The 11950-nt window shown below is 44.0% G+C and overlaps 1 protein-coding gene across 1 annotated transcript in view; it reads right to left on the reverse strand.

Annotated features, from left to right (window-relative positions):
* The window catches only part of LOC115149109 (RNA-binding protein Musashi homolog 2-like), a 256896-nt gene that overhangs the window by 87183 nt on the left and 157763 nt on the right, over window positions 1-11950 (reverse strand). The gene's annotated exons all lie outside the window — the stretch shown is intronic.

Below are 11950 nucleotides of genomic sequence, written 5' to 3' on the forward strand. Positions count from 1 at the left end.
TTTGACTGGGCTGAGCGGGAGCTGAAACCCTGTAAGGGTGGGATGGCCCAGAGGTGTCAGAATGGAGTGCTCAGGTTGGGGTGTAGGGTTTAAGCATAGCATGAAAAGTAGGGAGGGGCAGTTCCTCTTGCTGCTCCGTAGGCAAGTACCGCGAGCTTCGACTGGACGCCAATGGAGTGTACGGAGAAGCGAAGCGCCATGGGAGAACTTGGGAAGGTTGCACCAACAGAATCGGATGCAATTTTTGTATAGAGTACAAAAGCGTTTTGTTATGACACAGTCAAGGACCTAATAGGGTTCTTCGGCTGTCCTCATAGGAGAACCCTTTGAAGAACCCTTTTTGGTTACATGTAGAATCCCCCCACACAATTCCATTCCCCACCCCAAGCCCCCCATCACCCAATGCACCAACAACCAACAAAATGAACAAAATAGAAAAAAGAGAAAGACAAAGGAAAACAGAAAACAACAATGCAAAAAACAAAAGACTTCAAGGACAATGAAAATCATAACAGCCAACAGCCAAGAATATTAGTATACCAGTAATTCACTGACCCAGTCTCTCCAGATCTCCTAACAGTACTATTTCTAGGGTCAATTTTAGAACAATGTTATACATTATCAGCCAGGCTACCTGAGGGCAATACCAAAATAAATGGTCTATTGCTTCTGTATCCTCGCAACAAAATCTGCAGAGTTGCGATGATTGTATGCCCCAAATATTCAACATCTTGTTGGTGGCAAGAATTATGTACAATAATTTTAGCTGAAAAGCACAAAGTCTTGAATCTTGCGTACCATGGAATCGGTACATCAAAAATCTCTTCCCAAAAATGTCATTGCTTTGCCACATTTTGTTTGGCAGTTTTACTTTAGTTCCTTGTTGCAAACAGTATACATGTTTTAGAATATTTTATTCTGTACAGCCTTCCTATTTAGGTTAGTATTGTTGAGTAACTACAATGTTGTTGATCAACCCTCAGTGTTCTCCCATCATAGTCATTAAACTCTATAACGGTTTTAAAGTCACCCTTGGCCTCATGGTGAAATCTCCTAGAGGTTTCCTTCCTTTCCGGAAACTGAGTTAGGAAGGACGCCTATATCTTTGTAGTGACTGGGTAATTAATAACTTCACCATTCTCAAAGGGATATTCAATGTCAGCTTTTTTTTACCCATTTACAAATGCTTCTTTGTGAGACATTGGAAAACCTCTATGGTCTTGTGTTTGAAATTCACTGCTCTACTGCAGGTAATTGTATGTGTGGGGTACAGAGATGAGGTAGTCATTGAAAAATCATGTTAAACTCTATTAAATCAAATCAAATTTGATTTGTCAAATGCGCCGAATATAACAGGTTAGAATACAACAGGTTACAACACCTTACAGTGAAATTCTTACAGTACTTACAAGCCCTTAACCAACAATGCAGTTTTAAGAAAAAATACTTCCCATTATTTTAGCCATGCAGGTCCAGTTTTGGATGTGCGTAAAACCCTCCTAGTTTGTGTTGTTTTAATATTACATGCCCAAAGGGAGAAATGATGGTGCCTGTAAATGTGACCTAGCCTTTGTTGTTGTTGTTTCATTTTGTTTAGAAATGAATTAGAACTATTCGTTCTCTTATTAGGCCTTATCAATAATTAATTTAATCTTGCTTACTGACAATGTCCATGCTCAGCCATAATGCAATTTACAGTAGGCCTAGCCCCTATATCAGTGTGAATGCTATTGAAGCCATGCAATTACTTAGAACAATGTGGACTGCAAATGGGTTCAAGTTAACCTATTTATCAAAGATGGGATAGGTCTACATTTTGTTATTTTGTTTCTGTAAGTCATTTAACAAACTATAACGGACTGACATTGGAAATGGAGTTGATTCCAAGGCAATACATAAAAGATCGTAAATACACAACCTGAAGCAACCACATATTTCGCCATGGAGCACGTTCTGATTGGCCAGTGGGGGGCCAAGCGTCGACACATCCCTGAACCTATAGTGCTACCGCCTGCACTTAGATTCACCATTGCGTTAGGTTTGTTAAAATAGAGCCCTATGGGGTATTGTGTGTAGGCCAGTGACAAAATCGCAATTTAATCCATTTTAAATTCTGGCAGTTAACGCAACAAAATGCGAAAAAAGTCAAGCGGTATGAATACTTTTTGATGGCACGGTATGTGATCGTATACAAATGCAAGGTTGGAAATGATTACGTTTTAGTCAAATAATATATCTGGGCTTCTTGCGGTCAATTTGCAGTCTACAAATTATTTGTAATTATGTTCTGGCACCCTGACCAAGCACTCAAGAAAAAATTGGCCTGCGGCTGAATCTAATTGATGATCTCTGATATAGGAGAAGAATGTCCTTTGGACTATATTATAATATATCGATCTAAAACAACATGGGTCAAATATTGATTCAATATACAGTACCAGTCAAATGTTTGGACACACCTACACATTCAAATCATTTCTTTTTTTTTTTTTTTACTATTTTCTACATTGTAGAATAAAAGTGAAGACATCAAAACTATGAAATAACACATATGGAATCATGTAGTAACCAAACATTTTTAAACAAATCTAAATATATTTTATATTTGAGATTCTTCAAAGTAGCCACCCTTTACCTTGATGACAGCTTTGCACACTCTTGGCATTCTCACAAACAGATTCACCTGGAATGCTTTTCCAACAGTCGTGAAAGAGCTCCCACATATGCTCAACACTTGTTGGCTGCTTATCTTTCACTCTGCGGTCCAACTCATCCCAAACCATCTCAATTGGGTTGAGGTCAGGTGATTGTGGAGGTCAGGTCATCTGATGCAGAACTCCATCACTTTCCTTCTTGGTAAAATAGCCCTTACACAGCCTGGAGGTGTGTTGGGTCATTGTCCTGTTAGTCCCACTAAGCCCAAACCTGATGGGATGGAGAATCGCTGCAGAATGCTGTAGTAGCCATGCTGGTTAAGTGTGCTTTGAATTCTAAATAAATCACTAACAGTGTAACCAGCAAAGCACCCCCACACCATCACACCTTCTCCTCCATGCTTTACGGTGGGAACCACACATGCTGAGATCCTCCGTTCACCTACTCTTTGTCTCACAAAAACACAGCGGTTGGAACAAAAAAATCTCAAATTTGGACTCATCAGACCAAAGAACAGATTTCCACGAGTCTAATGTCCATTGCTTGTGTTTCTTGGCGAGTCTCTTTTTCTTCTTTAGTAGTGGTTTCTTTGCAGCAATTCAACCATGAAGGGCTGATTCACGCAAACAGTTGATGTTGAGTTATGTCTGTTACTTGAATTCTGCGAAGCATTTATTTGGGCTGCAATCTGAGGTGCAGTTAACTCTAATGAACTTATCCTCTGCAGCAGAGGTAACTTTGGGTCTTCCTTTCCTGTGGCGGTCCTCATGAGAGACAGTTTCATCATAGCGCTTGATGGTTTTTGCAACTGCGCTTCTTGAAATTTTCCGTATTGACTGACCTTCATGTCTTAAATAATGATGGACTGTCATTTCTCTTTGCTTATTTGAGCTGTTGTTGCCATAATATGAACTTGGTCTTTTACCAAATAGGGCTATCTTCTGTATACCACCCCTACCTTGTCACAACACAACTGGCTCAAATGTATCAAGGAAAGAAATTCCACAAATGTACTTTTAACAAGGCACACCTGTTACTTGAAATGCATTCCAGGTTACTACCTCATGAAGCTGGTTGAGATGCAGTGCCTTGCGCCACTCAGGAGCCTAGAATGCCAAGAGTGTGCAAAGCTGTCATCAAGGCAAAGGGTGGCTGCTTTGGGCCCCCAGAGTGGCACAGTGGCCCCCAGCACAGGAAAAAAAAAATGTGTGAAATTGTATGAAATGTATGCATTCACTACTGTAAGTCGCTCTGGATAAGAGCGTCTGCTAAATGACTAAAATGTAAAATGTAATGTAAGGCTGTGCTACTAGAGATCCTGGTTCGAGTCCAGGCTCTGTCGCAGCCAGCCGCGACCCGGAGACCCATGGGGCGGCACACAATTGGCCCAACGTCGTCTGGGTTAGGGGAGGGTTTGACTATTTCATAGTTTTGATGTCTTCACTATTATTCTACAATGTAGAAAATAGTAAAGATAAAGAAAAACCCTGGATGTGTCCAAACTTTGGACTGGTACTGTACATAATATCTTTCAACATTCAGATCCTCAAGTAACACCCTGTTGTCATACATTATATGGAGGCATGCCTGTAATTTACAGCCTTCCCTCCCTTCTCCATTCAGTGTGGGTTGGAAGCAGTGCTTCTTGTCTGCCTGCCTCCTTGCCTCCTTGTCTGCCTGCCTGTCTGTCTGCCTGCCTGCCTGCCTGCCTGCCTGCCTGCCTACTACAGTAATTGGTTGGCCATGTCAGGGGACCTGACTAAGAAATTGACCACTAACTGAAAATTCATCCCTGAGGCAGTGATCATTCTCTATTGAGGAATATCATAAATGACACATTTAAGAACATTACCTTGAAGCAGTTCACTAAAATATGGGCCCATTTTAACAGCACACTACTCCCATCTACAGATCTGAGCCACTACTTGATAGGTGTTCATTATGCATTCATATAGGAAGGCGGTCGGGGTGGCGGAGGGAGCAGAAATCATTGCTTCGATTGGAGGTATGACTAAATTACTCTTGTCAAAGAGAGGGGCAACCTGCCATTAACTATAACATCAGAACCATCCTACTGTTCCCTCATATTCCTAGCCTCCCTCCAATCAGTGATACTACTGGCAATCACAGGGGGGCAGGTAAGCTGAAAGGTATGAGAAAGGCCCAGCTTTACCAGGAGAGCAGAACACCCTGCAACTTGAATTAAATGACATGAGAGACTTGGGACTGTGGTCATTATTGATACATGTACAGCAACTTTGCCTATGACACAGAAATCTATATTTCCCCCATCACACACACAAACATGCACGCACACACGCAGAAAAACATCTGTCAGGAGCTATATGTCTCCGCGTCGGAGAACATCTATTTTACAGTGGGGAAGTGAGCGCCAGAAACCAAATAGAAATCCTGAAATGTGAGGCCTCTGGTCTGTTTCCTCTCCCCTGAGTTAGATTATACAGACGTCTCTCTTACTCACTCTAATCTCTCTCTCTCTCTCTCTCTGCCTCTGCCACTTCCCTGCCTGTAGTTCTCTCTGTGCTAAAGCAACTCCCACTAGAACAGCTTTACTTCAAAACATTACTTTTGTTGTGTCACTTTGACAAGGTCAGCCCTGACTCAGAGTTGGAGCGGCAGCTTTCTCCCTCCTGAAATGTACCTTCTGGTCTTTTCATTTAGTGAATATTTTGATTAGAGGATAATTAACTCTGTTACAACCTGCTGAGATGAAACATCTAGCTACAAATCCAATGGCAGTCTGCTTCCAAACCCAAACTCTACCATATTCACATTGCGCCACAGTTTCTCTTCCTGCCCCAGTGTGCCAAAGCTATCTCCCTACTTGGACAATGTGGACACATCACCTTCTGACTAACTCAAAGCATCTCCAACAAAACACAGGACACTCAGGAAGAGGTGTCCAAAAGAGACAAGGTTTTCAGGCTTGTAGTTGTCAAGCACTGCACAGTGGCATTTGAGAAATTGAGAACATAATTGATTAATGCAAAACAAAATAAACACTGTATTTGTATTTATTATGGATCCCAATTAGCTGCTCTTCCTGGGGTCCAGCAATATTAAGGCAGTTTAAACAATAAACTGTGTGATATATTCAGATGTGTATAGCAATTAAAGAGGAATAATACAGTGGGTCCCAGTGAGCCCCAAAATCAGTGTTTCCTTAAAGCTGAGTGTGTCTGAGAGGTCCCATCTGTCAGAGAGGCACTGCAGCGTGGCGTGTAGTGCTGCTGTAACATGGTGTGTGTGTGTGTGTGTGAGTGAGTGTGTGTGCTCTGCTGACTGACTGACAGACAGTGTATCACTCCCCCCCTCATCGTCTCTGGCCATCATACCAGTCATCCATCAGGGCTCATCAGCATGGCCAACAGCAGCCCATTAGGCCCAGCACACAAGTTTGCACAAATGAATGACAATCTCTGCCTCATGATAAATGTCACACTAGGGCTGAAGTGCTGTCAGTTTCTCACAGTTCCCTCCACATGGTGCCCCACTGCAGCTTCTTGGTTCCACTACAATACTGTGGTTCCACTACAAGACTGTGGTTCCACTACAAGACTATGGTTCCACTACAAGACCGTGGTTCCACTACAAGACTACGGTTCCACTACAAGACCGTGGTTCCACTACAAGACTACGGTTCCACTACAAGACCGTGGTTCCACTACAAGACCGTGGTTCCACTACAAGACCGTGGTTCCACTACAAGACTACAGTTCCACTACAAGACCGTGGTTCCACTACAAGACCGTGGTTCCACTACAAGACTGTGGTTCCACTACAAGACCGTGGTTCCACTACAAGACTACGGTTCCACTACAAGACCGTGGTTCCACTACAAGACTACGGTTCCACTACAAGACCGTGGTTCCACTACAAGACCGTGGTTCCACTACAAGACTACGGTTCCACTACAAGGCCGTGGTTCCACTACAAGACTACGTTTCCACTACAAGACCGTGGTTCCACTACAAGACTGTGGTTCCACTACAAGACCGTGGTTCCACTACAAGACTACGGTTCCACTACAAGACTGTGGTTCCACTACAAGACTACGGTTCCACTACAAGACTGTGGTTCCACTACAAGACCGTGGTTCCATTACAAGACTACGTTTCCACTACAAGACCGTGGTTCCACTACAAGACCGTGGTTCCACTACAAGACTACGGTTCCACTACAAGACCGTGGTTCCACTACAAGACTGTGGTTCCACTACAAGACCGTGGTTCCACTACAAGACTACGGTTCCACTACAAGACTGTGGTTCCACTACAAGACTACGGTTCCACTACAAGACTGTGGTTCCACTACAAGACCGTGGTTCCATTACAAGACTACGTTTCCACTACAAGACCGTGGTTCCACTACAAGACCGTGGTTCCACTACAATACTACGGTTCCACTACAAGACTGTGGTTCCACTACAAGACTACAGTTCAACTACAAGACTGTGGTTCCACTACAAGACTACGGTTCCACTACAAGACCGTGGTTCCACTACAAGACTACGTTTCCACTACAAGACCGTGGTTCCACTACAAGACTATATTTCCACTTCAAGACTGCGTTTCCACTACAAGACTACGGTTCCACTACAAGACTGCGTTTCCACTACAAGACTACGTTTCCGCTACAAGACTATGGTTCCACTACAAGACTACGGTTCCACTACAAGACCGTGGTTCCACTACAAGACTACGTTTCCGCTACAAGACTATGGTTCTACTACAAGACTACGGTTCCACTACAAGACCGTGGTTCCACTACAAGACTACGTTTCCACATCAAGACCGTGGTTCCACTACAAGACTGCGGTTCCACTACAAGACTACGTTTCCACCACAAGACTACATTTCCACTACGACTACATTTCCACTATGACTACGTTTCCACTACGACTACGTTTCCACTACGACTATGTTTCCACTACGACTACGTTTCCACTACAAGACTACGTTTCCACTATGACTACGTTTCCACTACAAAACTACGTTTCCACTACGACTACGTTTCCACTACGACTACGTTTCCACTACAAGACTACGTTTCCACTACGACTACGTTTCCACTACAACTACGTTTCCACTACAAGACTATGGTTTCACTACGAGGCGTACCATCCCTCAATGGTTCTACTATGATTCTACTACACTGAGATGTTCCTCACCAACCAGGAATCCTCTCCATGAGGAAGTGTGGTTGAATGACTAATGGTTATGTGATAAACTACCCAATCAGAACCCCCTCTACCAATTGACAGCATAAATAAACGTAATGCATAGAACATGTGTTAGTCTATAGCACACACCACCACGTGGTGATATACAAGGCCACCTGAACACATATCTAAAGAGATGAGGTGAGACCTTATTGTCATTCAGCCTCCGTCTCCTGGCCGCCTCGTAGATGAGGGCGAGGGAGTTGGTGATCAGGAGGCCATTGAGAGAGAGAGAGAGAGAGAGAGAGAGAGAGAGAGAGAGAGAGAGAGAGAGAGAGAGAGACATTTTCTCAATAACTCTCTCGCTCCTGATTCGCTCCTGCCCTGGGGGCTTCACAGTAATCAGATCTGAAAAGGCTGTGAATGGAAGAGGGAGCGAGAGAGAGAGAGATAAAGAGAGAGAGCGATAAAGAGAGAGAGAGTTAGAGAGAAAAAGACAGAGAGAGAAAGAGAAAGGGGGATACTCAGACCCAGTACTTCTCCAACCAGCAGATCAAGGCCTGGGTAGATGAGTGCAGCCAGGCAGGAGATTCAGCATGTCACCCTGACATGGGACTTCCCAGAGAGACAGGAAGGGGTTCACCAGAGGCCAGGAGCCCCCCTGGTGGGCAGAGCGGAGAGGAGAGGAGGAGAGTAGTAGGAGAGGAGGGGGAAGTTTCACTGGGTCAGAGGGACACCCACATTCTTCCACTAAGTCAACCCATCTATACATATACCATCCCGGGTGCAGTGCTGCTCCACACATGAACCCTGCGTGATTAAGTAAGTCCTCCAGGATTCACTCACACACACCATGGTCAGAACAGGTCTCAATGTGCACTGACCCTAACTGTCACCGGACCCCTAACATGATGAGCTCCCAAGCAAAGAATGGTATGTCTGCCAGTCTTTCTGTCTGTGCTGTCAGTCTGTGCTGTCTGTAGCAGAATGGCAGGACTACTTGGAAGGGTATACCAAAGGGATACTTGGAAGGGTATACCAAAGGGATAGTGCCAGGAGCTATTATTATAAATCTTAACATTACAGGGAGTCATGTCCAGTGGATATCTATGAATTATCTGAGATCTCGGGTATTGAGGGAATGTATTAGGTCCATTTCAGAAATTACTTAATTGGGGGAACTCGGATATTAAATCCTGAAAGAAATCCTCTTGTAATACTGAGGTCAAACCTGAGCCTTTTTTAAATCTTACCTGTTTTCCCTCCATCCTTCACTCTGTCGGAGCTCTGAGGGGCCAAAGCCTTCTGAATGTTTCATGGGGGGCTGCGTATGCCCAGAGTGGAAATCAAAAGCAGGAGGCGTTGGGCGGCGAGAGGAATTCTCGCAAGGGCGACACAAGCTCCATCCTCGCCTCAACAGTCTGGGCCATACTAGCTGGCCCTCCCCTAACGTCTACCCCTCTGTACCTGTGGCCTGTGTTTTTATTTCTGCTGCATTCCCTCGCAGATGGTCGCCTGGCATTGAGTTGACTATATCCCCTATTAAAGGAAGGGTTCATCATGTAACTGTGGAATTGCCAGGCCGTCATTGTAAATAAGAATTTGTTCTTGATTGACTTGCCTGGATAAATAAAGGTATAAAAATGTCAATAAAAAGCAACAGATGGCAGGAGGCTGAGATGAGAAGAATGAAAACACACAGAGATACTGAAGTGTGTGAATACAGGGCCCTGCCTGCCACAGGATTTCACTTTATAATAACAATGATAATAATGACGATGAGTGGAATTAGCAAGTCAAATACACACAGCACAGGCTGTTAGCAGATGATGCTTCAGATACAGCTTTGATCTGAAGCTCCACAAGTGGATTCTAATAGAGGAAAGAAAAACAGGAAGAAGCTAGCTGAACTCCCCAAACCCTCTCCTCTGTTGTCTTAGAGACGCTCCTCAACCATCTCATTACAGCACAGAGAGAGAGAGCAGCACATCAACTTCTGCTATTTTCAACAAGACAAATAACCTGGAGTATTTGAAGTAGCTTTTTATTCTCCTCATTTTCTCTGAAGTTACTCATCTGATGATAACGACGCATGCAATTCCCTGCTAGTCCAATTCAATCCAGCCAGTCGATGGATGGCACAAACAATGCTCCCATCCACTGCAGGGAAAACGAAATAGCAGCCCTGGCTTGGTGCTCCCTGAACGATGAAACCATTTGATGCAATATCATATAAAAATCGATAGCATTGTCTTGGTCTCATAGAACTTGCGGGCAGACATTCTCTGTCCCTGGGCTCAAGGAGCAGCTTGTCTATGATGGAGAGAGAGAGGGAGAGAGAGAGAGAGAGAGCAAAAGAGGAGGATGGAGAGGGGAGAGGGATCAGAATGACTACAATATCTCATCTCCAGCTCAGATAACCAGATAACCAGGCCTGTTTCTCCTCTCCTCCCGTCTCTCAGCTCTCCTTTAATCCTCTCCTTCTCTCCTTTACTCTTCTCCTTTCCTTTCCTCTCCTCTCCTCTACTTTCCTGCTCTCTTCCTCCATTCTCTACTCCTCCTCTCATCTCCCCATCTCTTCTCCTCTCCTCCAATGCTTTCCCCTTTCCTCTCATATCCTCCCTCTCTCCTTATGTGATTCCTATGGGAGCTGTGTAAGGCTTTGATCAGCAGGGACTGTCACACACACAGAGCGATGCAGGGGGATGAGTTAGGGGAGTGGAGGGGAGGGGATGGCAACAGGTGGCCCAGGGGCCAACACCGGCCTGCGGGAGATTCTTTTAGGCCCCCCAAAGTTTTTAGCCAATTCTTATTATTTATACATTTTTTTGTTGAATATTTTGTCAAAAAATACTAAAATCACCAGGAATTCAGCAAAAAATGTGTTTCACTTAATAAATCTGTGCACAAGTATTCCCACAAATAAAAACAAATGGATATGTGATTGTGTCTAAATGTACTGAAGATATGAAATTATTGCTATTTTCAAAACAATCTATTTTAGGGCTTAGTTGTTACAGTTCATATGAGGAAATCAGTCAATTTAAATAAATGAATTAGGCCTTAATCTATGGATTTCACATGACTGGGAATACAGATATGGATCTGTTGGTCACAGATACAGTATCTTAAAAAATGGGCCTCACAATAGGCTTCATGATCTAGTCATGGTATTTCTGTGCATTCAAATTGCTATCAATAAAATGAAATTGTGTTCGTTGTCCGTAGCTTATGCCTGCCCATATCATAACCCAACCGCCACCATGGGGCACTCTGTTTACAACATTGACAACAGAAAACCACTCGCCAACACAAAGTCGTTCACGTGGTCTGTGGTTGTGAGGCCGGTTGGACGTACTGGCAAATTCTCTAAAATGACGTTGGAGGCGGCTTATGGTAGAGAAATTAACATACAATTCTCTGGCAACAGCCCTGGTGGACATTCCTGCAGTCAGCATGCCAATTGCACACTTCCTTAAAACTTGAGACATCTGTGGCATTGTGGTATGTAACAAAACTGCACAATTTTTTAGATTGGCCTTTTATTGTCCCCTGCATTAGATACCCCTGTGTAATGATCATGCTGTTTAATCAGCTTCTTGATATGCCCACCTTTCAGGTGGATGGTTTGTTTTGGCAAAGGAGAAATGCACACTAACAGGGATGTAAACAAATTTGTGCACAACATTTTTGAGAAATAAGCTTTTTGTGCGTATGGAATATTTCTGGGATCTTTTATTTCAGCTCATGAAACATGGGACCAACACTTTACATGTTACGTTTATATTTTTGTTCAGTGTAACTATGTTCCGGCCCCCCGACCATGCGCACCAACAAAAATCGGCCCGCGGCTGAATCTAGTTGCCTTCCCCTGAGTTAGGGAGAGCCAGTAAGGTCATACATGGGAGAGCCGGTCCCTAGTGGATCTGTTTCTACTACACCGCCCCTGTCAGTCAGCTCCTATGGTCCTGAAGGAGACCACATAGAAAAGGAAGGTGTCCCAACCCATTGAGTGACAGGAAGAGAGCATTCCCTCTAGCCTATCACAGGCCACAGGGCCAACCCAGTCAGTAGGCTATACACAGTGTACACCCAGGGGGACTGGAGGGGCAC

Source organism: Salmo trutta, chromosome 15 (assembly GCF_901001165.1).
Source record: "Salmo trutta chromosome 15, fSalTru1.1, whole genome shotgun sequence".
In the NCBI taxonomy this organism is placed as follows: Eukaryota; Metazoa; Chordata; class Actinopteri; order Salmoniformes; family Salmonidae; genus Salmo; species Salmo trutta.